Source organism: Bos grunniens, chromosome 28 (genome assembly GCF_055505025.1).
Source record: "Bos grunniens cultivar Pamir isolate PY7600 chromosome 28, Bosgru_T2T1.0, whole genome shotgun sequence".
Taxonomy (NCBI): Eukaryota; Metazoa; Chordata; class Mammalia; order Artiodactyla; family Bovidae; genus Bos; species Bos grunniens.
Window position 1 is genome coordinate 180,085 of NC_141192.1, and position 27,475 is coordinate 207,559.

The 27,475-nt window shown below is 47.7% G+C and overlaps 1 long non-coding RNA gene across 3 annotated transcripts in view; it reads left to right on the forward strand.

Moving 5' to 3' along the window:
• Nucleotides 1–27,475, forward strand: part of LOC147342685 (uncharacterized) — a 56,533-nt gene that overhangs the window by 1,582 nt on the left and 27,476 nt on the right. The gene's annotated exons all lie outside the window — the stretch shown is intronic.

The following is a 27,475-nucleotide window of genomic DNA, read 5'->3' on the forward strand; positions in this document are numbered from 1 at the left end:
TTGCCACTTTTATTGCTAGGAACGACTGAGGCCCAGAGCTCCCTGAGTGGCCCCTCCTGAGGGGACTTGACTGTATTTATTTTACATGTTTAAGAGATGACAGCAAAAGAGAAAGCTCTAAAATGGCAAAAGCTTTCAGGTACACCAAAAGGGTGGTTTTTAATGTTGGTTTGAGTGTTTTGTTTTTAGTGGAACAATCCATTATAGAACGGGCCAAAAGAAGTTTAGAGAATACAGTGTGCATTTTCTACCTCTGAGAGATACTAATTAAAACCTATTTTTACTATGGGCCTGGCATCAATTCAGACGTGCCTTGGACAGGTGACTGACTTCCAGGCTGCCTTAAACCCAGCAAGCATTTAGGAAACGTCCCAGTGACTGGAGGGGACAGCAGCGTGCAGCCAGCGTTTCACTGTTTGTGCTGCTCGTGTGCTTTTTCTGTCCCTAACTCTTCAGCAGGTATTCACTCTCTTCTATGCAGCTTATCATTTGTTTGACTCTGAAATACATTGGTCCGGTTTTTAATGATAAGCTGGTTCAGTACAATCGTATGTAAAGTATTTATTTAAATACAAACAATATACACTCTTGTTCAAGTTCCTCCTGAGTTAAAAGTACACAAAAAAAACTCGATAATTTAGAGTAAAAGTAGAATTTCTCTTTCATCCTTATCAAAGTATCTGTGGTTCACTTGTATATATTGCTCCAGCTTTTTAAAAAACATTTTCAAATATATATTTATTTACACAGATAATATAGGTTCATTTTTAGTTCAGTTAGACAAATAATGTGTGTTGTTTTACAACTTGCCTTAGTCATGTAACAGTATGACTTTGAGGTGTCACCATTTCCTGTTTGGAGGTTTTCCAGTGGTTTTAAATAGGAATATAAAAATATTTTTTTAGAACAAAATGATTCTGATATAAGCAAACTAGGTTCATCTAGCATGCACATTCAGGGAAATTCAGAAATGTCTTTAGTTGCCCTGCGCATCCCACCATCAGGAATGGAGAAACTATGAGCAAGGAAAGTCTCAGTGATGAACACCAGGCACCCCGTTAACCCAGCTCTAAAGGAGGAGGGCGGGGCGAGGGCAGCTCATGGGCCGCAGGGGATGGTCTTGTGATCCCTGTGTCTCCCGTCTGGTCGGTGGCAGCCGAGAGAATCAAGGAAAGCGAGATGGTAGGCGGGGAACAGTGGAGGGCAGGAAACGGGCCTCCTGGAGGCAAAGCACACAGGTCGCAGCAGAGCCTGGGGAGGAGGAGCAGGTCAGCTGGAGGAGGCAGTGGAGAGACATCCAGAGGAGGCTCCCTCCCGCTCACCCCACCCCAGAAGGTGCCCATGGGCTGGGTGCGGAGTCGAATCTGCTCCCCTCACTAAGAATGTGAGCTTCAGGCTGATCTCGGGAACACACTTCTTGTTTCACTTGAGTGATTCAATTATGCCTCCCCTGTAATTTCAGGTTGGGTCTTCTCTGCCTACCTTCCCCTCACTTTTCATTCTGGCCTCAGTCTTCATTTTTTTCTGGCAAACAAAATATGATCAGCAGGCAGAGTTGACTGCATAAAAGGCAAAGGTCTGCCTCTGAGGAGTAATATATACTCATATCGCTATGCTAGTTTATTTATATTTATTAATTTAATTTACTATAACATCAGTCAGTTCAGTTCAGTCGCTCAGTCGTGTCCAACTCTTTGCGACCCTATGACTCCCTGGCTGTGGCACGCCAGGCCTCCCTGTCCATCACCAACTCCCGGAGCTAATGCAGACACATGTCCATCAAGTCAGTGATGCCATCCAGCCATCTCATCCTCTGTCGTCCCCTTCTCCTCCTGCCCCCAAACCCTCCCAGCATCAGAGTCTTTTCCAATGAGTCAATTCTTCTCCAATGAGTCAACTCTTCCAATGAGGTGGCCAAAGTACTGGAGTTTCAGCTTTAGCATCATTCCTTCCAAAGAAATCCCAGGGCTGATCTCCTTCAGAATGGACCGGTTGGATCTCCTTGCAGTCCAAGGGACTCTAAAGAGTCTTCTCCAACACCACAGTTTAAAAGCATCAATTCTTTGGCGCTCAGCCTTCTTCACAGTCCAACTCTCACATCCATACATGACCACAGGAAAAACCATAGCGTTGACTAGATGGACCTTTGTTGGCAAAGTAATGTCTCTGCTTTTGAATACGCTATCTAGGTTGGTCATCACTTTCCTTCCAAGGAGTAAGTGTCTTTTAATTTCATGGCTGCAGTCACCATCTGCAGTGATTTTGGAGCCCAGAAAAATAAAGTCTGACACTGTTTCCACTGTTCCCCTATCTATTTCCCATGAAGTGATGGGACTGGATGCCATGATCTTCGTTTTCTGAATGTTGAGCTTTAAGCCAACTTTTTCATTCTCCACTTTCACTTTCATAAAGAGGCTTTTTAGTTCCTCTTCACTTTCTGTCATAAGGGTGGTGTCATCTGCATATCTGAGGTTATTGATATTTCTCCCAGCAATCTTCATTTCAGCTTGTGTTTCTTCCAGTCCAGCATTTCTCATGATGTACTCTGCATATAAGTTAAATAAACAGGGTGACAATATACAGTCTTGATGTACTCCTTTTCCTATTTCAAGCCAGTCTGTTGTTCCATGTCCAGTTCTACCTGTTGCTTCCTGACCTGCATACAAATTTTTCAAGAGGCAGATCAGGTGGTCTGCTATTCCCATCTCTTTCAGAATTTTCCACAGTTTATTGTGATCCACACAGTCAAAGGCTTTGGCATAGTAAATAAAGCAGAAATAGATGTTTTTCTGGAACTCTCTTGCTTTTTCCATGATCCAGCGGATGTTGGCAATTTGATCTCTGGTTCCTCTGCCTTTTCTAAAACCAGCTTGAGCATCAGGAAGTTCACAGTTCACATATTGCTGAAGCCTGGCTTGGAGAATTTTGAGCATTACATTACTATCATGTGAGATGAGTGGAACTGTGTGGTCGTTTGAGCATTCTCTGGCATTGCCTTTCTTTGGGATTGGAATGAAAACTGACCTTTTCAAGTCCTGTGGCCACTGCCGAGTTTTCCAAATTTACTGGCATATTGAGGGCAGCACTTTCACAGCATCATCATAAGTATATGCCTATATAATGTAAATAAATATAAAATGTTATGTACTATTGTTATTTTAATATAATATTTATATATCAATGATATATGTTAATATTAATAATATATAGGCTGATTTAGTTAACGACATCCCTGGTGAGAAGACTAATGAAGACTAAAGAAGTCAGAAAAAAACAGAAATTTGAAGATCTTTGAGAAAACTCCATGCTCACGATGTAAATGGCTGGACGTGCATGAAAGTTCTTGGCCAGGGCTCCTCACAGGCTTCTCCAGGCCCCTGTTATGGTCAGCAGTGAGAGAGGGAGTGAGGATCTGGGCAAAGCCCCCAGGCCGAGGCCGGGCCAAGCCCCCTCCAGTCTCCTTCTTTCTGTCACCATGTGTCACCTCCTCACTTACACTAGTGTAAACGAGTGTTATCACTTCTCCCACAGAATGAAGGGTGTGTGTTGCAGGAGAGCTGGAGTGAGCTCACTGGTGACACAAATCTTAAAACTATAGAGAGAGGGAGTTGGAATGAGGGAGACAGATAAATAGACATATGTGCCCTGGCTTTAGACTGTAGTGTGAAATTTATATTAAAACTGGTTAGCCTTTAGCCTGTATTCTTATCAGTGCCTGTATTAAACAATTGATCAGTCACCTAAATATCATAGACTCTAAATCATAAACTAGAATTTTAAAATACTGTAGCTTTCTGTGTTACCAAAATGCACTTTTGAAGCAAATGTTCAAATCATCCAGTGTCTTCTCTTTGTGTTCGGTCACATGTTGTTCTCTTTTTTAACTTTTGCTTTGTATTTGGGGTGTAGCCCATTTACAAACAGTGTTGTGACAGTTTCAAGTGACACCAAGGGGAACAGTTCACCCAAACACACACATGCGTCCTTTCTCCCCCAAACTCCCCTCCCATCGAGGCTGCTACATAGCATTGACATCCATGTGCCACACAGGGAGTCCTTGTTGATTCCTAACCAAAGCGGACATTTGTTGCATCATCAGAGACTCTGTCAGAATCTTTCCCAGAGGTTAGCGAGGAGTTTCCTGGAAAACACTCAGCCCACCCCCTGTTGCCAGAGGAAGAGTGTTTATATACCGGTGTTAGTTTTGAGAGAATTTGGTGAACTGGACCAGCTTGTACAGAGATGGAAACAGCTTGTCACCATCAACATTGTCACCATTCCCCAGTAGGTTCAGCCTCCCTGAAATGCGCCCCGAGTCCTGACCGCTGAGCAGGCCAAGCCCTCTCTCAGCCCCCAGCACCTCCTCCTGCAGGGCTGGGCCCACAGGAGATGGAGGGACTGACCGCTCGTCCCCTCCTCCCCTTAATCACGGGCCTGCCTGAGCCAGCTCCCTGCTCTGGTTGAAGGAGGAAGAAGGCCCAGCAGCAGCCCCAGAAGAAGCGCACAGGGGACCCTCCATTCCCAGGAGTGCGGGCTCATTGTGCAGGGCCGAGGGGGCACGGGGGCGGGAGAAGCCTCAGCTCTGGACACTGTGGGAGCTTGTCTGCTGAACAGACTCAGGGACTGCCTGTTGGCCATGGGATCTGAGGAACAGGAGAGATTTGGATGGACTGGGGCTAGCTGGGAGGTTTTGCCATGGTCTAAAGCACAGGCTGTGTCTCTCTGGGCTGAAAATATTAACCGCTGAGCACTAGCTCCCATCAAAAGAGGGTATTGGTTAGAGGTGTCCTGAGATGTAAGAGCTTCATAGGGAGACAAGAGGAGATACTAGGAGAATGTGAAATGCCTTGTAGAGCCTGAATCACACACCCAACCTTCTGACCCCAGTTTTGAGAGGTAACAGTTTCTTATGCATGTCCCTGGTGGCTCAGATGGTAAAGAATACACCTGTAATGTAGGGGACCTGGGTTCCATCTCTGAGTCAAGAAGATCCCCTGGAGAAGGAAATGACAACCCACTCCAGTATTCTTACCTGGAAAATCCCATGGACAAAGGAGCCTCGTGTGCTACAGTCCATGGGGTCACAGGGACATGATTGAGAGACTAACACCCTTTCAGGTGAGGGCAGCTGGTTTGCTTGTGCCTGATTAGGGAGGGGCACAGGTGAGTGTTGCTTCTGACGAGTGAAAGAGTCTTTGGGCCTAGAAAAGGAAACAGCAGTCTCAGAGGCCCTTGCTAAGTGATCTAACTTCGGGAAAACAAAACCAAACTTTAGGTCCTGCCCTGATGCTCCAGGCTGGTTGCATCTACCTGGGACTTATCACCCCTTGTCCAGAGGATTTAACACTCCCTGCCCAACTACAAATGCCATCTCAACTAAAGAATACCTAAAACATCCTGCCTGACTAGCGTTTCCCTTATCGCTTCTACAAACCTCCCTTTAAATATGAAGCCTCCCTGATCCCTCTCAGGCTCAGCCGGGTTGCTGGCCGACTGCCGCCCCTCCTTGCCTGAATAAAGGTCACCTACTTCCGTTGAAGTCGTCTCTCCTTTTCTGCCTCAGCCCAATCTAGATCTTACAACCAGCACTGTCCGAGAGAAGAGGGCAAACAGGTGCCCCCCGGGAGTCAAGACACAGGCTGCTTAGTCAGCAAGACAGCTGTGAGGGGTGGAATGGGCACCGCGCGGGGCCTCTCCTGCTGTCCTCGGGTGCCCTGAAGTTCCAAGCTTTGGCCTGAAAGCGTCATAGAGAAGGACCCTTTGTATCCTACCTATTAGGAGCTAACCACTAAAGGAATGTTGCTATAAGCTTGTACATAAAGTCCCATCTCTGGGAGCCCTGCATCCCAGGTAATGAGCACCAAGCTAAAATAATAACTTTGTTTAATTCACAGGAAACTTCCTGACCAGACTCTCCTGTGAATCACGGCAGGGAGGCAGACATTAACACATCCTGTCTGGAGCCTGATCAGAATGAGGAAATATTTGACTTTCCTCCCCCACCACCTTTGAGAATTAATATAAAGGAAGCCTGAATTCTAACTCAGGCAAGATGGGTCCTGAGACAAGAGTCCTGGGTTTCTGAATAAAGTCACTGTTCCTTGCCCCAAGGACTCATCTCTCAATTTATTGGCCTGTCATGAGGTGAGCAGTACAAGCTTGGACTCAGTTACAGAAAATCTGACAGTCTTGCTCTTTTTTGGGGAAGATTTCCATTTTCATTCATTTAGTCATTCATCATGTATTTGAGTCCTGCTCAGAGCCAGGCCCTGCCGAACTCACCCTTGGAGACCCGGCTCAGACCTCACCAGGTCCAGGATGCCTGTCTTGATCCCATGCTCTGCCCGCACCATTTTCTGCCTCACCCAGGACCCCTCAAGTCTTTAAGCACACTGCGATGAGCTCTCCAGCTTGTGAGCCCTGTGAGGACCTCGAACAGATGCAGAACAGGGCTCAGAAAATGTGAAGATGACCAATAATCAAATCAATGAGCAGGTCAAACACAAACCAGGCTTAGGTCACATTCACCAAAGGACATCTTTTCTCCCTCCTTCCAGAGCCAGAGTTTCAGGGGGACCTTTACCAGGAGCCCAAGGATCTTCTCTGACACTAACCTCATCCAAAACGTTAACAGTCTGGGTGGATTTTATTTTCAATTTTATTTCTTTTTACACTTGAAGTCACTTCATGACTATTCCACTGAATACTGAGTACTTTAATGATCACTTCTGTTGTGTCTGGGCCAAGAAAGCCCAATACGTGGGTAGCATGCTGAGGAGGAGAAGGTCAGGGAAATGTGGGGCCGGGGGTGGGGGGGGAGGAGAGGGGGTTGGGGGTGGGTGGGTGTGTGAAACAGAAGAGGCAGGTGGCCCCCACCCCGGTCCTCACTGCCCGGCCCCACCCGCTTTGTACTTAACCAACCTGACTGTGATTACCAGGGTCCAGATGTCTCCTTGCTAGATGGCCTGACCTTTAGAGTCAGCTATAGAGGTCACAAGACAAACCTAAGTTCTGGGGCCCTGTGTGATCCAGGAGCAGTCACCTGTGCCTTCAGAGGGTCAGTTTCTGACCCACAGTGATGCTCTCCCAGAGTGGGACGTGAGTTGGTGGCCAGCCCTGCTCACCGTGAGATGCTGCAGCTCTTGCTGTGCCCTGAAACCCCTCCCTGCAGCCTGGCTGTGTTCAGTGAACACCTGGACAAAACAGGCATGAGCGAATAGGACAGAGTGGGCACTTCCAGGGCAGAGGAGATACAGAGAACCTTGATTTCACTCTGGCCACTTCCAACTGGTCCCAGCCTAATGCCATTTGTCATACACCAGAAGTAGACATGACCTCCTGGGAGCTCAGAGGACTCTCCTGAGAGCTGGGATGTGGAGCTCTGGAGGATGGGGCTGGGAAGCCCCCCACATGAGGCTGGGACTCTGGGGCTCTGAAGGTGGCCTGGGGAGTGGAGCTGGGCCTGGCAGGTTTGCACTGCAGACTGTCAGGTGTCTGGCTGAAGCTGCTGACATCTGTGGTCACACCTCCCTCAGCCATCTGACCATTTCTGATCCCAGAAGTTGAGCAGGGCTGGTCTGGCAGGCACGCAACTGAGACAGGAGCTCAGCGTGGGTGGCTCCTCCACCCGCCTCTGCTCTCCTCTCTCCTGGTCTCTCTCCTTTGCCACCTCTGCCCCCACCTGCCATGTAGTTCTCTTCTTAGGCCACCGTGGGGAGGCCTGCATGGAGTCCTGGTTGGGTGGGTGGCACGGAGTGTCCCAAGAAGGGTTGTCATGCCAGGGCTGGTTACTCTGTGCTCACCGGTGGCTCATGGTCAGTGAGGCAAAGAGCCTCCCTGCACAAAGACGGTTCCTAGTGACGTGGGCTGACCGACAATGGTAATTTTGTATTCTGTGAGTTTTTCACAATTAAAAAGAAAAGAACTCGTGTGTGTGTGTATTATAATGGCCTAGAAAGGAAAATTTTCAAGTCAAACAGAGGAATGAATCGTGTGCTAAGCCATAGATGAGTCTCCAAGACATAGCACCAAGTGTAAGAAACCAGCATACGTGGCCACAGTTGTACAAATCCATGTACTTTAAATATGCAGAATAGGCAAATCACTAGGGTCAAATAGCACACAGACAATTGCCAAAAGCTGGGGGAAGGCGGAAGGGGAAGTGCCTGTTTGGTGGGTAGTGGCTTTCTCTGTGAGGAGATGAAGTGCTCTGACTTGGATAGCGGTGATAGTGGCACAGCTTTGACACAGATGATGAATCACTGAGCTGCACATTTTACAGAGTAAATTTTATGATGTGTGAATTAGATTCCAACTTAAACATTGTGATTGATAGAGGATTTTTTTTTTTTTTTAAGAATTCACACAAGAAACACATCTTATCCTGAGTTTTGTTTGGTTCTTACCCTTCTAACATCTGTAGGCAAACAAACATCTGGACAGGGATGAGGATTCAGGTTTCCTCCTTCAGGGACTGACTTCTCTGAGCTTCCCTTCATCACCAAACAACGAGGATCCTCAGCCTCCACAGGAGCTGCTCTCCATGTTCCTACCATCCCCTCTCCTTCTCCTCCCCCTGCTCTGATGGGCTTCCTCCCTCCAGCTCCACCTCCTGAGTTTAGTCTAGGCTCCTCTCACCAGCGCTCTTGCTGGGCTCCTGACCACCCTCTGACTGCAGCCTCTCTGCCCTCCTGTTCGCTTTCTCTCTGTGATAACTGATCTGCGTTAACTGCAGTTCTGAACATGTGCGTTCTCTACTCACAGCATCTGAGTGGCTCCCACTTCCCAGGAAGGATAGTGGCATCCCAGGCCAGGCTCTAAATGCCTTTCACCCTCTCTCCCCTGCCCCCTTCCTCTGCCAGCCCTCACCCACTGCGTCCACCCCGCTGTCCACACTGTCTTTGACATCATGTAGGAGTTGAGATGAACGCTCTGCCTTCACATCTGCCTTTCTGGGGGAACCTGCTCTCTGTTACACCTACCACTGGCCCCAGCTCTGGATTCCTGGCTGCTGAACTGCATGCCTTTGAGGCCTTGGCTTGAATACCATCTGCTCTGCTGATTTTCCTGACTCCCTCGGGCTGTGTCGTAACTCCTTGTCTTTCTTCTGGTCCTGTGTGCCTTTTCTCAGTGAGCATGTGCCACATGGTGGGGCACTTCCGTCTTGCCTGATGCCCCTCTTAGGCCCAGGGCTCCCTGAGGACAGGAATCCAGGCCCCACGACTCTCCACGACTCTCTGAGGCCCGGAGGTGCTCACTGCTCACCTGCACGGTGACTGAAGGCTGTGGCTCCCCCGTCAGGCTTGCAGGGCCATCTGGCTCTCATCTCAGGCACTGTCCGTGCTGTGGGGAAGCAGCTTTCACTCCAAGAAAGCCCCCTGCCCTCTTGTTGCAGAGACAGGCTCTGGGAGGCCCGGGCGTCAGGGGTTGCGGCTCCGGGCTCTACAGGAGCAATGGTCGTGGTGTGCGGACTTAGCTGCTCCACGGCGTGTGGGATCTTTCTGGATTGAACCTGGGTCTCTTGCGTTGGCAGGCAGATTCTTTACCACTGAGTCAGCAGGGATGCCTGAGATTACACATTTCTGATTTCTGCCAATATTGCTGAGGCCCAAGGACCGTTAAAGAATCAAAAAACGCCCAAGAGCAGCCGGGCCGCTCGTCTTACACGCGTGGAAGCCGACACCAGCGGAGCCGGTAGATGGTGTCCCTCGGCGCGTGGCACAGCTCAGGCCGGGATCCTCACTCCACACCCAGGGTCTCTCCTGAGCCCACCGCTTCCTCCCCCAGGTCAGAGGAGAGCACCAGGACCCACACCAGTCCTCTCACCGGCTGTGACCCTCAGGAGGCGTGTCTGAGGGTCTGGGGGTCAGACAGAGCCTTCATCAGAGGGGCTGAGAGGGGCGGGAGCTTGGCTGGCTCCTCTCCTGTGGCCCAGCTTCATCTTCTACAGGCTCACTTTCTACTCCTCATGGTGACCAAGAATGTATAGCTTCCCAAGGAGGGCCCTTCCATATTTTAACAAGTGTAGTGAAGGGTCCTTCCTGTCATTGTATATTTTATTTGCCACCAGAGCTTTGAACAAGCAGTGACACACTCCGTCAAGCCCTCATGTAATTGTAGACACTTCCAAGGAGGGTTCAAGATAAAACTTTTTTTTTTTTTCAAGATAAAACTTAAAAAAAAAAGCTCCTAGGCAATTGAACCACTTGAGCTGTGACATAAAATCATTTCCTTTAATCTAGTTTATTCATTGTGGATAGCACTCCAAAATAATACTTTAAAAGTCACCATGGTCTTTTGGCCTTTATTTCTGAAGGTCTTTGCTGGTGGGCCCCATTTGTCTGAGGAGATCGGTATATGAACATGAAACAGCATCATTTCCAGTCTGATGAAAGTTGCCATTTTCCTCTTCTCTGCAAGGGAAACACCACCTCGGCTCACCCCGCAGCTATTTCACAGTGTCAGAAATGGAGACCAAAAAAGCCCCTGTGCTGTACTCATAAGTTTAACTGGATCCCTTAGAAACCAGCCCAGCTAATCTCCACCCTCAGGAGCTTTAACACCTTGCTACTCAAATGCAGCCAGGGGTCTGCAGGAATTGGCATTTCCTGGGAGCTTGTGAGAAACGCGGAACCCCAGGCCTATCCCATCTGCTGCGTCCAAGGCCGTAAGTATCCTTTACATCACTGAGAGGAGCGAAGACTGCAGACCCTGAGGCAAAGCTCAGTGCTTCATCTTTCTCAGCAATTGTGAGAGCACTTATCATCCTTCCACCATTTTCTTTTTTTTAACTGATGCATAGTTGACATATCCCTTCATATTCATTTTGGATGAGCAACACAATGACTCAATATCTGTATGTACTGTGAAATCATCACCATGATGAGTCCATCGCATGTCCATCGTCTCACATTGTTACATCTTTTGTGTGTGTGTGATGAGGACTTTTTAGATCCACTCTTTTAGCAACTTTCAAATATAACAAATTAATTGTTTAAAATAGTATCATTAGCTGTAGCTGCCATGCTGCACATGATGATCCCATGAGTGACTTTCTGTAATTGGAAGTTTGTGCCTTTTGACGACCTTCACCTACTTCACACACCCCCACAGCCCACCTTCTGCAAACACCAAGCTGTGCCCTGGAATGAGGACCTTGGTGCTTTGCTTTTTATTTTATTTATTTATTTTTTTAAGATGCCACATGTAAGTGAGCTCACCCTTTTTCTGTGCACCTGTAGGACTAGTGCAGGTCTTAGTAGGTCCTGGATCTGTTACCCTCTCAACATTCATGTGGAATCTTGGGCTGCTGTGTGAGAATTATCATTCAGTGGATGGTAAACTCGTTAAGACGGGAATGTGATCTCCTCCCACCGCCTGTCTTGGGGCAGATTCTCCCAGCCCTGGTGTGTGGCTCTGGGGCACTTCCACTCCACATCAGTAAAGTGTGTGGTCATTCAGTAATCACTCTGTTTCCAACAATCATGATAATGGACATCACCTTTGATAAATGCTTCATTAATTAGAGCAACTGTTGTTTGGAAACACAAGTCCAGACCTGAATCTCTCCCTTTGAAATATCAAACATCCGGCAAGAAAACAACTCCCTGGGAGACTTTCCCCCAGATTTTAGTCACAGAGTCAGCAAACCATGAAAACTTCACATGTTCTATAGGCCTTTACAGAAGGTTGCTTTTACATTAATTAAACCACAGGAGTGGGTTTGAACCAGCCCTAATCCTAGATGATGCAGAACTGACTTCTGTAACTCAGGGAACATTAATTGTGCTCTTGGAATCTATGGACAGATAGGAATGAGAATTCACTCGTATAAAAAGCCACATGCAAAGATCTTAACCCTGTCTCAAATTTTAATTGCAGGCATGGCTGGCAGAGTCTTGCCCCATATACTCCCCATTTCAGAGATTGTTAAAAAACTTTGAATAAGGTGAAATTCCCATGGGGAAGACCCCTTGTGTTTCTAGAGTACAAGTTTCAACCTGATTGATTAGTCCCCCCAGAGGGACCTGGGGTGAGGGAATTAAAGCCAGTTGATCATCAATCACTTTCCAGTGTCAGTATTTACCAGAAGATAAAGACTGCCATAAGTTACCTTCTCCATTGTCCACACATGGCTAGTTCCTAGACCTTCAGAGATGACACTTGGTTCTTTGGCTACAGTGCTTTGGTACCCAGGAAACTATGGCCAAGTGCATGACTATGTGATTTTGGTGGCTATTCTCTGACCTGTGTAACTGGAGAAAGATCACAGAAATTATGCAGATTGTTTTATGTGTCTACCAAGCAGCTGTCACTTTTAACTCTTTCATCCACAGCCTAATCTTGAATCTCAAGTTCAGTACAATGAATCTTCAATCAAATATCTAGGAGCAAATGGAAGAGGCTGGGGGTAAGCCTAAAGATTAATACATGTCAGAGCTGGTGAACGTTAGCAATTACCTACTCCAGTCTCCAAATCCTCTGAAAATGTGTGGCATCTCCAGATCATCGCAGAGCCAGGCCCCTCCCAGCACACCCCCATCACTCATCCTTCAACCATCCAATCAACAGTGACCGAGAATCAAATCTTGTGAAGAGCCAGGAAAGAACCTTGAGCAAGACACAGCCCTGCTCTTGCAGAGTTTTCAGTCCGGCAGAGGTTACATAAGAACTGGCAATCTGATGAATGTTACAGAGGGTGAATGCAGGTGCTCTGGGAGCTGATGGAAGGGTTAGGGAAGACTCCCCTGAACAAGGAGTATTGGACATCAAGATGAAATGATGGGGAGCTGGTGGAACAAGGTGTAGGAAAGAGAGCTCCTCAGGCAGGAGAAACAGCATATATAAAGCCTTGACTCGGGGGAAACGTATGGTGCCAGGCTCTAAAAGAAGTCCAGGGTGGCAGGGAGATTAGAGTGAGAAGAAACACCAGGGTCACTCATGGAAGGTCCTGGACTCTTGGACCTGGTGGTAGTGAGAAACTACTGAAAGTTTTAAGGAGGATTTCGGTTTTTATTTTTTTAGTTACATTTTCTGCTGTAGGAAGGATAGGTTGGAAGGAATGCAGAGAGACTCTTTGAGGGCAGAGGTCAGGCAGAGATGGAAACTTTGACAAATCCAGGCAGAAAAGGGTGGGAGATTCAATTAAGGGGTGACATTTGAGACAGAAAGTAGAGTGAACATCACCCTGAGAGCTCGATTCAGCTTGACCATTCTCCTGAGAGGTTTTCCTGGTGGCTCAGATGGTAAAGAATCCACCTGCAATGAGGGAGACCCGGGTTCAATACCTGGGTTCAGATCTCCTGGAGGAGGGCATGGCAACCCACTCCAGTATTCTTGCCAGGAGAATCCCACGAACAGAAGAGCCTGCAGGGCTACAGTCCATGGGGTCACAAAGAGACACAACTTAGCAACTGAGTAGCAACTGAGTACACAGGCTCAGTGTTCACTCTGGCTGAGATCACTGAGAGCAATGTAACCAGTGTTACATCTGCCTACAGGAGGTTTGTTTCAAGAACAAAATTCACAATGTAATGTGAATTAAATTCACATTAATTTGTAATGGGAACAAAATTCACAATGTTTCTAAAGTATAGCTCTCAGCATATGTGTTAAAACAAACAAACAACAACCAAAAAAAAAAAAAAAAAACCTACCCTATTTCTACAGTGGAGGTGGGCAAACTTCTATAAAGATCCAGAGAGTAAGTATTTGAGCTTTGCCATATGACATCTGTTGCATCCTCTCAGTTCAGTCATTGTATCCAAGAAGCACCACAGATAAAAAGTACATGAAAGAGCCTGTTTCAAGAAAACACTTATAGACCATGAAATCTGGATGAATATGAGTATAATGAATATAATTTTCATGCTGCAAATATTATCTTTAAGAATTACTTTCAACCATTTAAAAATATAAAAACCATTTTTAGCTTTCAGGCCCTACCAGCACAATCTGGGAGTGGAATTTGGTCCATGGAACATAAGACGCAATGGGCTATTCTATCCATTTATAGTGGATTCTCCCACCCATAGGGACCACCATTCCAAAACAGAGTGACTGTGCTATGTGCTGTGACTATGAACCCTATACTCAAAAAACAAAACCCAAATTACCAAAAGCTGCCTGAGGTGTGAGGGGTTCAAGTCCTCCCCCCACCGGATGCTCCCCCACCCCCCACCTCCCACTCATGGGTGGCCACCCTGTTACTGCCAAAATCTCGCCTTTCTCTGCCCACCAATGCCCAATTAAAAAATACGGAGATGGAATTTTGGAGGAAGTAGACAGCTTTACTCCTCAGCTGGCCAAGGGGAGCCCACAGCAGGCTAGCACCCCAGGAACAGTGCCCTGTCCCCACCCGGGGGGCCTGAGAGACTGTACACAGCCGGGGTCTCCTGGGTCCCTCAGCCTGCCACCTTCCTTCCGAAATGCAAACAGCCCCAAGAGGTGACTGCTACAAGAGGGTGTAGGGAGAGCAAAAATGTGGTGCAGGATGACGATTACGTAGATTAGGGGACTTCTGGTTACAGACACTACAGATTAGTAACACTGCAAGTAAAACTAGGGGCGAATAACTCTGACGACCGGTCGTGTTTCTTCTCCAGGCTTCGCTGTTCACTGTCCTTGTTCTCACAGAGGAAACACTTCGTTTCTATTTTTGCTGCGACAACCTCATCTGTGCGTCCCCAGCCTCCAGCAGGGAGTGAAGCTGCCCTGTCCGGTACCCGCTTTCCTGCTGTGTGCTGGCGCCCATCGAGTTTTGAGCAGCAGTTACTTGCTGGGCAGAGTTCCTCACCCATCAAGTCGTCAGTAGCTGCTGAGGCTCCCAGAGGGACAGAAGCCGCCACGCTTGGTGTCCCCGGCCCTCGGGCTGCAGACGTGGCGGCCGGCGGAGCCAGAAGCCGAGGCGGCCCCGTGTCCCCGTCCGACGGCGCCTCCAGCGGCCGCATCCTCCTGGCTGGGGCTGCCGCTCGGCCGGCCGCTCTGGGAAGCCGCGCTCGTGGGGCAGGCGACGCGCACGGAGGGTCCGGGGCCTTGCAGGATCTGGGGTCCCGTCCCCACAGAAGCTCCGGGCCCCTGGCCGCCGCTGGAACCCGGGAGCCGGGTGCGCCCCGAGAAGCCGGGAGGCGGCGAAGAGAGAGCGGGGCGGTCTCCGGGCATCGGAGCCGGTTCCGATACCCCGCAGGCCGAAGATGCGGAGGACCCAGGGATCCCGCCGGCGGCACAGCGGCCCCTCCGCCGGGCTAAGGGCTTCCGACCGACCGGGCTCGGCCCCGCGGGGAGAAACTGCACCCGCTCCCCGCACGCGGCCACAGACGGGGCGCGAGTCCCCGCCCACTCGCCTCCCCGGGCCCGACCCCGGGCCTCCGGCCGCTGTGCGAACCCGGAGAGGAGGACCGGGAGAAAGGGCGCACTTGGCACACCCGAGCTCGGTCGCGGGGCCCAGGGCTCAGACGTGCGGGCGCCCGGGCCCCTCTCCAGAAGAGGACCGGAGAGGGAAGCTCCGGGGCTGGGGATCACCAACGGGGCGGGGCGGAAGGAGTCTCCCGGGGCTCCGGGCTCAGCAGCGCTGCTCTTTCTCAAGTGCTTCTTGATCTCAGCGGTCCGAACCGCCCTCTGCAGTCCTGCCACGCTGCTGTTACCACGTTGTGCTTTTCTGTTGAATGGACGCTGTAGATCAGGACATCACGGGGGAACTAGGAGTTAGAGAGGGTGGGCACTTGCACAAATAGGTGGTGAGAAGACTCGGCGTCTCAGGGACCCCCACACCCGCAGCCACATCCTGCCCACCCAGCTCCCACCCTAATGTCTGGGGCTCCTCCTGCCTGAACCCTGCAGAGGCCTAGCTGTCCCTTGGATTCTGTGCCTGTGTTCACCGGGACCTCTCCAGACTCAGCCCTGTCTGTGCAGATCCCACCCACCCTCCCCGACCTCAGGCTTTAGGAAACGACCCTGAGAGGTGTCACCCAAATACAATCTGATCGTTGTTTCTCGCTGGTGAAAAATTAGGAGAGCATTCTTCTAGGCCTGTTCATTGTGAGCCACATTATGACCCAATTGTTGTATTATCTGTATATCATATTTTCATAGGTGATTATACTCTGAGCTGTTGTGAAGGTCCTTCGCAATTGTTTAAAGTAATTTTCTCTCAAGTTGTGCAGAAAGAGTAGTGTGATCAACAGTTTCCCTCCCCCCAAAAGACGTCCAGGTCCTAATCCCCAGAACCTGTGACTGTTAACTCAAATGGCAAAAGGGACTTGTGTGGATGTGGTTAAAGAAAGGATCTACACCCAGAGGCCCTCTGGGTTACTGGTGAGGGTGCAACGTAGTCCCAAGCGTCCTCAGAAGTCAGAGAGGGAGTCAGGAGGGTCACAGCTGGTGAAGGAGACATGAGGACATGAGCCACAGCGGGGCTGAAGTGGCTGCTGGGCCCACAAGCGAGCAGGACAGCGACCCCTAGAAAGAACAACCCCAGATCCTCCAGAAGGAACACAGACCCTCTGACACCTCCATCTCCGCACAGCGAGATCCACATTGGACTGCTCCAGAGGGATGGGAAAGTGAACTTGTGCTCATTTGTTATTCCAGCAGTAAGAAATGAATACAGGTAGGGAAATGTATCTTTTTTAAAGATACATGGGTCCCTACTGGTAGGAAGAATTTCTTTAACATTTAAAATATGTTCTTTAAAAAATGTATCTTTTTAAAAGATACATGGCCCCACTACTGGCAGGAAGAATTTCTTTGTATCAGGAAGTTAGAATGAGAAAAGGTAACTTGATAATATGTATCCTCTGAAAAGCAATTCAGAAGCCACGCTCCTGAGAAAGAGGGAAGGGAGGATGTGGGTAGATATGAAAGGCCCTCCCTGGGGGCAGAAAGGGACTGTGGGCAGAGGAGCCTCAGGGAAACAGCTGGGAGGGTTGTGCTCGTGATCTTACTTAGATCTGGAGATGCTCTGGAGACAGCTGAGCTGAGAGAGGGTGATGCACAAGGGGGTCCTGGGGCCTTGCACCTGCATCTTGACCACCAGGTGAGCGCCGTCTCTCAAAGATGAGCATCCAGAAGCGGGGAGCCGGAGGGGGGGTCCCACTGGAGGGAAAGAGTAACCAGGGGAAAAAATGACCTTATATCACAACGTGCCCCATGGAAACTTAGCTTTGTATCTTTTTTTTTTCTTCTTCTGATACCTATCCGAAAGTGACAGTGATATGTTACCAAATGCTGAGGTAAGAAACCAGTCGTTCTCAGTGCACAAGCCTGAAGTAAACTGTGCTTGTGAGTCGGGGCGAACACGAGCCGGCTCTGAGTCACACAAACATCCACATCCTATCGCTACCCCTGTCTACTTGTGTGATTTTGGACAGGACACCTAATGTCTTTAATCACCTGTTTCTTTACTTCTAGAGTAGAAATGGCAATCTTATTGCATCATAGAGCTGTGTGGAAAGTTACATGAGATAAGACATGTACTGACACTTAGATGAGGGTAGCTCAGTTCAGTTCAGTCATGCAGTCATGTCCAACTCTCTGTGACCCCATGGACATCAGGCCTCCCTGTCCATCACCAACTCTGGAGCTTACTCAAACTCATGTCCATTGAGTCGGTGATGCCATTCAGCCATCCCATCCTCTGTCGTCCCCTTCTCCTGCTTTCAGTCTTTCCCAGCATCAGGGTCTTTTCCAGTGAGTCAGTTCTTAACATCTGTGAGGGTAGCTAGCGATCTCCCAGATCCCAGGGAATGACTCTTGATACTGAGCACAGGGGGATCATGCTTAGCATCCTCTGGATTCTGGTCCTGCTTTGGATTCTTTCCATCCATCTGGCCTGTCTCCACTTCTGCATCCCCCTTGGTTCAAAACACCTTATTACTCTCAACTTTAAAAATCTACTTTTCACTGTACAAGGTTGGAGGAGTTGGTGAGAAGCAGCCTGTCTCTGTGCCCACTCTGAGCGCTTTGAGTTCAGGAAAGAAGGTTCTGAGGCAGCTGACAAAACTCAGACTTTGGTACTTTTAGAAACCTAGCCAAGATTACATCACAAGTGAGGGTGACCACGATTCAAATGCAGATACGTCCTGTCCCTGGGTCTCAGACCCACAGGAGGTCCACTTCCCATTCTACTCAGATAGCCTCAGCAATTGCTTTCATGTTTCTAACTTTATAGATTTCTTGGGCTTCCCTGGAGGCTCAGCTGTAATAAATCTGCCTGCAGTGCAGGAGATATGGGTTCCATCCTTGAGTCAGGAAGATGCCCTGGAGAAGGAAATGGCAACCCACTTCAGTATTCTTGCCTGGGAAATCCATGAACAGAGGAGCCTAGCGGGCTATAGTCCATGGATTCACAAAGAGTCAGACACAACTTAGTGATGAAACCACCACCACATTATTATCAAAGCAATCTATATTTTATTGTAGCAAACTTTGAAAAATATTGATAACTAGGAAAGAAGACATTTAAATTTACCTGTATAGAATTCAGAAAATCTACCTATCAGAGATGATCTTGCTTCATATTTTGGTTTATTTCCTTTCCAATTTAAACATTTCCATGGTGTGAAAGTTGCTATACTTTGTTTAACCAAATCTTTATGCTGAGAGTAAAGATTATTTCTCATTTTAGAGTACATATTCTAATAGTCAAAATATTTACCTATTACTTGGTATAAATTCCCAGAATTGAGACTTAAAATTTCCATGCCAAACATAAATAATTTTTACTGCTTTTTGATCTGTATGTACTGTCAAAGGACCAAACAAGAGGGAATGTTGAATACTTAATCTGCTAAGGATGATAGCTACAATCTTTGTTAAATGTGTATGATATATTTTATGAGGCACTTGTCTCTATTTAATAGAAGGCAAAATAATATCTCAGCCTTAATTTGTTGAGAGAAGTTGACTTTTTTTTTTTTCCTGTCTTCTAACAAGCATTTGTATTTCTTTATATGAACATTTCAGTTTATGGATCTTGTCAAACTTTTTGCTAGATTGTTTTATTACACACTTATAGGGGCTATGTGTTGGTAATGTCAGACTTTTGTCAAGTGTATTATAGTCTTGAGTTTGTAATTTTTCTTTTCCTTTTTGACATGTAAGTGTTTAGCAATGTTGCAGTAAAACCCACAAAGACTTTTCTATGTAGTTTGGCCTTCAATGTAATGCTTATATATTAGTTTTCTGGGGCTGCCATGACAAAATCGCACATCCCCAGAAGCTTGAATGGCAGACATTTGTTTTCTTATAGCCCCAGAGGCTGGACACCCAAGATCATAGTGTGGTTGGGGTTGATTCTCCCAAGGACTTGCTCCTTGACTTGCAGACAATGGCTTTCTCTGGGTCCTCACTTGCCCCTTCCTCTGTGTGCACCCTTCCTGGGGTTTCTTTCTGTGTTCAATTTCCTTTTCTTTTACGGACAAGAGTCATACTGGATTAGGGCACAACTTAAAGGCCTCAATTTATTTATCTCTTTAAAAACTCTGTCTGCAGATATAGTTACATTCTGAGGCCCTGCAGGTTAGCACTTCAACACATCTCCCTGGGGGGACACAACCCAGTCCATCCGAGTTTATCAAGGTCTTCCCCATCTCAAGACTGCATACATGTTTATACTTTATTCTTAAGGTTTACGGTATCAGATTTTATATTAAATGCCAATTGGAATTTCTTTTGATATGTGGCACAAATCTTACTGAGAAATAGATTATACAAAGAAAAGCTTGTAGGTAATATAAGTACATAATTTGCAGAATAATAGTAAAGCAAATTCTCATTTTTTCAACACCCACTCTCATTTTTAAAAATTCTAATTTTTCTGGATATCTCAATTCTATGTCATTCCCTGCCTTTTATTTGAGATTTGCACATGCATATGAGTTCCTAAGCATTACACAGGCTTTTCCTCTTTTGTCCCTTTATGTAAGTAGAATCACAGTGATTATCTTTTTGTGACATACTATTTAATTTGTGTGTGGTATCGGTTTCTGAGGTTCATTCATTCATATGCATGCCATTGAATTACTTTTACTGCTATATAGTAGTCCATACTTTAAATGTACCAGATCTATCCATTCTATTGTTGCTGGATGTTGGAGCTATTTACAGCTCTTTGCTGTTAAGAATGTCATTCACATGTATCTGCTTTATGAGCTGGATGGGAATTAATGAAGCCTAGGGTGTGCACTTGTGCAGCTGTGCTATGTTACAACAGTTGCCATTCTGATTAACAAGGAATGACAGCTTCTTCTGTTCCACATCTGAGCCAACCTTTTCATAGTCACTCACAAATGTTGCTCAACTGTGAGCTGTGAGATGGTGTTTTGTTGCAATTTTAACTAGTATTTAATTTATCACAAATGAAATTGATCACATTTTAAGTGTTCGTTGGACTTCCATGTTTCACCTTCCATGCAATGCCTGTTAACGTGTTTTTGACATCTACTTTAAAAAAATATTTATTGGTGAAAGACCTTTACACTTGCTGCACATGTCACTTCCCACTCCCTAGCTTTTGCTTTCTTCATTTCATGATGTCTTTTGATGAGCAGCAGTTGTTACTTGTAACATGATCATATTTATCCATCTTTTGCTTACCCATTTGTTCGGCTTTTTAAAGTAGTTCTTCATTCCCCAGACATCATAATAGCATTCTGTTACGTATTATCCAAAAGGTTTCATGTTTTTTGTCTTTCATAGTTAATGTTTATTAATACCTTCAATTTAAGTTTCAATTTACCTGCAGTTTATATTCATGCCTTGTCTCTGCAGAAAAACAGCTTCTTTTCCAGCAAAGCCTGTGGAGAGAAGATAGCACCCTACCCTCTCCCCACATCTCCCTTCACCCACAGCCCCATCCCTAGAGGCTGTCAGAGATGCAAGAAATAAGAGAGAGAGAGAGAGAGCAGGACGAGTGGAAGAGAAGGATGGCGCTGATGCCCTCCATGTGGTGTGGGGTCTCTCCCCCAGGAGGCAGCATTTAAGTAAAGGCCTGAAGCCAGTGGAGGAATGAGATGTCTGTCGCTGGAAGAGAAGTGTGTTTCAGGGGAATCAGAGAGAAGGGAAATGCTCTATGACTGAGGGGGTGTGGGGATTTCAAAGAACAGCCTGGGGTGCCATGTGGTCCAGCACCTGAGAGGAGAAGGCGGGCGGGGCGGGGGGGGGGAGGGGGATGAGGTTCATTTTCACAAACGTTCCCATTCTTCACACGAGCTGCCTCCACCTCCAGGTAAAAAAAAGTCTCACTTTTAAAGACTCACCTGAACCTCCCCTCCTCTATGAGACTGTCAGGGCCCCCAGACTCCTGAGTGGAGCGAGTGGACTCTCCACTGCCCTGTGATGGGGGTTACTTTCTGTATTACCAGCAGAGAATGAGCTTCTCAAAGAGAGATTTTGTTCTTTATCACTAGTGATAAAAATGTCCAGTAAATATTGGATGAATTTACAAATGAATCCAAGAAGGAATGATGCTAACATTTTCTTCCATCTTCACCTTGGCCCATTAGAAACTGGGTATAGTAGGAACCCTGGGCTTCTGTTAAAAAGAATCTAGTAACAGTCAGGTCAGTCTTTAACCTTGTAGGTAGGTCCTAGGAATGAGACTCAGGGAAAAGCTTCCTGCCGCCTCCCCTCACTGAGAGTTGGTGACTGGTCAGCACTTCTCTCTGTGTTCCGCCCAGTGGGTGTCAAGGTCTGCAGGCTCCATGGGCTGACCTTCCACCTGGCTTGGCTCTCCTTGGCCATCCCAGATTCACAAGTGCCCATCTGATACAGGGACCAAGACGCTGGTGTCATTACCTGCTGTGAGTCACAGCCCTGGGACCCTGGCTGATTTTTATTTGCTTCTGGTGACAAGGGCACCTGCCTGTCCCTGAATAGAGGGGCTGGCTATGCTGCCCTGGTCAGCTTCCTGCACAGACAGCCTCCTGTCTTTTCACCTTGACTCCTCCTGTCCCTTTGTCTTATTAGGACGTCCTGCCTGTCACAGCCACTGCTGTTCCTCACCCTGAATGAGGAAGTAGGTAAGTTCTTATGACCCCGAGAATCCCCGGGTGGTGAGTTATGCGGCCAGCCCTGGCCTTAGCACCCCAGGATGATCAGCGACCTAGCCTGCACTGAATGCAGTCGATTCGTTCTGCCTGAGAGAGAGGAGGAGAGGGTGGACTTGGGGTGGGTCCTGAAGGTATTTACTGAGTCAGAGATGCTGAGATCAGGCCTGGTTTTCCTGATGGGGAGTCTGAATCATCATTGAAAGATGGCAGCCTTCCCCAGCAGTCTGGGGGCTCAGGAAGCCCAGCCAGCCTGCGGGCTCTCTGCTGCCCTGAGTGAGCCCCGCAGACAGCTGCTCCAGGTTCCATGGGCTGCTCTCCTTGTGGGGTTTTCTGGTGGTTTTTGTTCATTGCTCCCCTCACATCTCCTTGGACTATTCAGCACAAGTGATGTGTGCCTGTTCCCTGAGATGCTGAACACACTGGGAACTCCTCCTTTTCTGTGACCTGGAGTTTTGTAAGCCTCCGAAATATCTAACAGAATCAGGTACAAAATGTGAGAAGAATGAAAATAAAGAGAAATGAAATGTCATTCTTTTTTTTTTTTTTTTTTGCTGGACTCTGTCTTTTAAAAATTTAACTGATTGATTTCTTTTGGCTGCACCGGGCCGTCACTGCCGCACACCCGCTGTCTGCAGTGTGGCCTGCAGAGGCTCCTCTACTGCGGCGCCTGGCTTCTCACTGTGGCGGCTTCCCTTGCTGTGGAGCACCCGCTCCAGGGTGCGCACGCTTCAGTGGTCGGGGTGCACAGGCTTCGTTGCTCTGTGGCTTGTGGGATCCCCCAGACCAGAGATCAAACCTGTGTCCCCTGCATTGGCAGGTGGATTCTTAACCACTGCACGTCCAGGGAAGTCCCCGGACTCAATCTTTCAAAAGAACTGAATTTAGTTTCAGAAGGGAAGTATAGCAGTGCCAAACAAGGTCAATGGTGGTTGGGGGATCTTTCAAGAACTACTCTAAAGGAAGTCCCAGGATGGCTGGGAAGAGCCCTCATGGTAAAATAAATGAAACAAGAAGCCAGACCCAGAATTAGAGCTGCTGGGGACAGAATGGGGCGGTGCTGGGCCTCTGGGCACACTCTTCTCTTTCACATCAGCTGCTGCCCACAGACGTCATTTACGACAATAGCCCTGATCAGGGGAGACTTGGCAGGTGAGTTGGGGAGGGAACGCAACTTCTCACCACATTAGCGACAGCTTCTCGTTCTCCTGTGGCCATTAGATCATCTGAGGTATTTATTTTGAGGGCGAACTTATGGCTGAGGCCCGAGCTCTCTTATGAAGACAAGAGAGTAGGTGGGACTTGTATTCAGAGGAAGCACACCCTTCTGGGAAAATGGGAAACCTGGAGATGAGCAGGGTGAAATGAAACAAGTGATTATATTTCTTATCTTTGAAGAAGATGGAGAGTGTCAACTAAATGTCAGAATATGTTTTGAGTGAGCACACAAATTTGTTTGATGAAGAAAGTAATTATTTTAATTTTCCTTCCTTAAAGACAAATACTTTCCTATACAAAAATTATGAAATGAGGAATGTTTCTGCCAATAATATTTAGTAGGACAGAAACCCATGTAGTATTTTATCATGCCTCTGAAGGTGTCAACTAGATTTCACCCCAAAGTAAACTTCCTCTGCATTTGATGAGCGTGTCTGCCCTGTGGGGCTGTGACAACCACCAGGGGACTCATGATGTATGTGCTCCTGCTTCTTTCCTGTGCAAGGGGGTTTAAGAGCTTATCTGTGTGACCAGAGTGCCTGACCTTCCACCAAGACATGACCCCTTAGGTTGTTTCACCCACCACTGAAAAGGTTCACAGTGGCTTGGCCACATATCTGAGGCCATGACAGAAGTAAGGTTAGGGCTCCAAAGCTGCCTGATTCCCCCATAGGGAGGACTCAAGATGACTGAAGGCGCTTGCATCCAGAGGGTCGGGGAGGGCACAGCAGGAAGGGTGGGGACTCTAAATGACTTCAGTGGGTATCAGAGAACAAAGCCTGATGCATTTGATCAAGAATTAGTTATGGAAATGTTTGAGAGTGGTGTTTGTTCTGTGGAGTCAAGATTCCCCAACTGATCATTGTGAGGGTTTTCTGGGATTTGATGTAAATCATAGGAATTGAATATTAATTAAATAACTCTGAACAAGTAGGTCTAATCAGAGTATAACATCTCATGACTTTCATTTTTTTTTTCTGCATAAAATGGAAATATTACTACCTTGTTTATGTGGGGAGTAGCCCACAGTGCTTTGACCCCAGAGAGGAGGGTTCCCCATATCTCTGCATGCCTGTGGTTTGGTAGGAGGGGTCACCCCCAGGTGAGTGGTTGGGGACTCATGCCTGGAATATCTAGCAGGGCTTTAGAGGCTTGGATATCATGATGGTTTCTGTTTCCTGAGCTTCATCTGGTCAGTTTCAACTGTCCTGCATGAGGATGCAGAGGAGGACAGTGGTGGCTGAGTTCTTGCCTTGAAACAATGAGAGGGACTTGCTCTAACTCCTGGTTTGATCTGTGTCTTGCCAAATTGTCCGGTTTCTCCTTTCAGCCTGGATCTTCTAACATCACCCAGCAAATACTAATGCCAGTAACATCCACCACTCTGTTAGGCATATGGCAGCTCAGGGACTGATATGGAAACAGCCTCTTTCTATCATTCACACCCACTTGTTATAGCATCCGTAAAGGTTGTGACTTTAGAGGATATATCGGAGAGGTTCTATTAAAAGAAAAAAAAAAAAAAATACAACCCTCAGGCTCACTAGAGAAAAATCCCCTGATTTACCATGTGAATGGCTACAATGGCCTTGGGTGTGTAGTGAGCGTAGAGGATAGTGATGAGTGTGAAAGAAGTCTCCAAACCAGGAGTACAGGCATGTCATCAGGTGAGCCCAGTGTGACAGAAGCTGGGGCAGAGGTGGTGATGGGCAAGCAGGAGTAATGAGGGATTATTTACTTTTCCTAATTTTAAAAAAATATTAAGCTTTTATAGACTATATTTGAACATTTTGGTAGCTACAAAAAAGAAAAATAAAGTTTCCTCACTACCTTTTTCACAATAACTGTTTCTCTCTGTTAGTAAACTTTGTTCAGGCCTGAAAATTGAATGCAGTGTGTGTCGATTCTTATTTCTTAATGGTGACTGTGCATTGAGGAGAAAGGGGAGAGTGGACCGAATAAAGCCCAGGGCGCTGGACAGCAAACTGCAGACTAGGGCGCCCCAAGCCCGCACTCCCCCACGGTGAAGTCAGCAAAGCAACCAGGGTCTGCCAGTGCAGAGGACCTGAGAAACAGCAACAATGATCTCTTTTCTGCTCCCACCATTGCCATCCCTAGCAGGAGTCCAGATTATCTCCTGGGGTGTGTGTGTGCCTCTATGTTTGTATGTGGGTGTGTGCATGCGTGTGTGTGCGTGTGTGTGTGTACTTCGTATTTCTTCCTGCCACATAAGTGAGCCTGGATGCTTCAAGTAAGCAATGGCCATACCATGCAAACAGCACAGTGAAAAGGGTAGTGTCTTTGGGAGTTGAGTGTGCACACACAGTTTGTATAATGGGTCCAGGTGCAAACTTCCAGTTGTTCCCGTGGTTCATACCTGTTTTGTGAGGGGAATGGTCTTCCCTTGGGATATCAGCTCAAAGCTTATGGAGAGAAGGACTGCACAGGTGTATGTTAGAGCCAGCAGCTCTGGGCATGGATGATTGGGCAAACCAAGTGAATTGCTCGAGGCTCCTGACATGAAGGAAGAGACTGTGGACATAGGGACCCCAGGCCTGCAGAGTCAGAGTTCTGATTGCCTGCAGGGGCTGTGGGTGTTAGTGGAGCAGAGACGTGGAGGGGCTGAGATGCCAGCTGCCTTCCCAAGACTATAGTAGGAGGGAGCAGAAAAGCACGTAGTGTGGCCCATCTTTGTTTCTGGCACTTCTTTCTGTCCAGACAGCAGGTTATAGGAAAGACTTGATTCTTGCTCTTTAAAACCGCTTTAGCTATTCTAACTCTTCATTTTTCCGCTTCACTTTTTTAAAAGATATATATATATATATATATATATATATATATATATATATATACCCCTACGCTATGCTATGCTAAACTAAGTCACTTCAGTCGTGTCCGACTGTGTGCGACCCCATAGACGGCAGCCCACTAGGCTCCCCTGTCCCTGGGATTCTCCAGGCAAAAACACTGGAGTGGGTTGCCATTTCCTTCTCCAATGCATGAAAGTGAAAAATGAAAGTGAAGTCGCTCAGTCGTGTCCAAACTGCACCTTCCTGGCTTCTCCATCCATGGGATTTTCCAGGCAAGAGTACTGGAGTGGGGTGCCATTGCTTTCTTCGATGTATACCCCTGGAAGTGCTAAAACTTTCTGTTTTCATTTGACAGTTTGCCATCTACATCTTTCCAAGTCAATACCTATAGATTTAACTCGTTTAAATAACAGCAGTAAACCAAAAAGCATATTGATAGTCTTGTGTTATGTGAATGCACTGAAAATTTACTTAACTGATCCCTTGCCGTGTTTTCTAAATATTCTGTTTTTACGTAATGCTGATATCAACATTCTTAATATATATGTAGTCACACAAATGTTCTCACACACCCATTTCTTGTCACCTGGCTTTGCTTGGTAAAGACTAAAAGATCAATTACGTAGTTAAGTTTTCAGTCGTTTCCTTTATGTCTTCTGAGCCTTGTATTTTTGTACTTTAGTAACATCTCAACTCTGAAATTACATAATAAGATGTCTTCCGTGCTTTCGTTCTTTCCGTTTTACTTTCGTTCTTTCCGTTTTCCTTTCGCTGTTTCAGCTCACAGTTCACACAGCCCAGCCCCCTGCAGAATCTCCCTTGCTCAGGTTGGCCTGCGGCCCTGCAGTCTCGCGGGGAGGGCCTCTCCGCCGCGGCCTCCCGCTCTCCGCCCGCCCTCGTCTGCCGCCTGGGCCGCTCCGCGACGCCGCGTCGCGCTGTCCCAAGCGGGGGGCCCCCTCCGAGGCAGAGGCCCACGGGCGAGCTCGGGCGTTAGGGCGGTCGGTGCCGCTGCGGCCTGCCGGCGAGTCGTCCCGGGGACACTCGAACCGGTTGTCGGGCGCCCCTGGCGGCCGCTTTCAGAGCGTTCCTTTCCTTCGGCGACCTTCATAAGGGCTGCCACTCAGCCAGCGAAACCGGGATAGAGCTCCAGAGACTGGCAGCACTGGCGGCGATATCCCCGGTGCTGTGGTGACCTAGGCACGTCTGCTCCTGCTGAAGATTGGATCCGCAGGGCTTCGAGAGGCGGTCTAGTGCCGCGGCCTTCGGTAGGTTGCCGCTCGCTCTGGTCGACCAGCATCTCCCCTCATTCTTCCATCCGCAGAGCTTCGGAGCAAGCAGGTAGAAGGTCTTCAGCGCCGGAGTGCCTGTGGCTCGGCGGCCAGGCTCCTGGGTCACCGTTAGGGG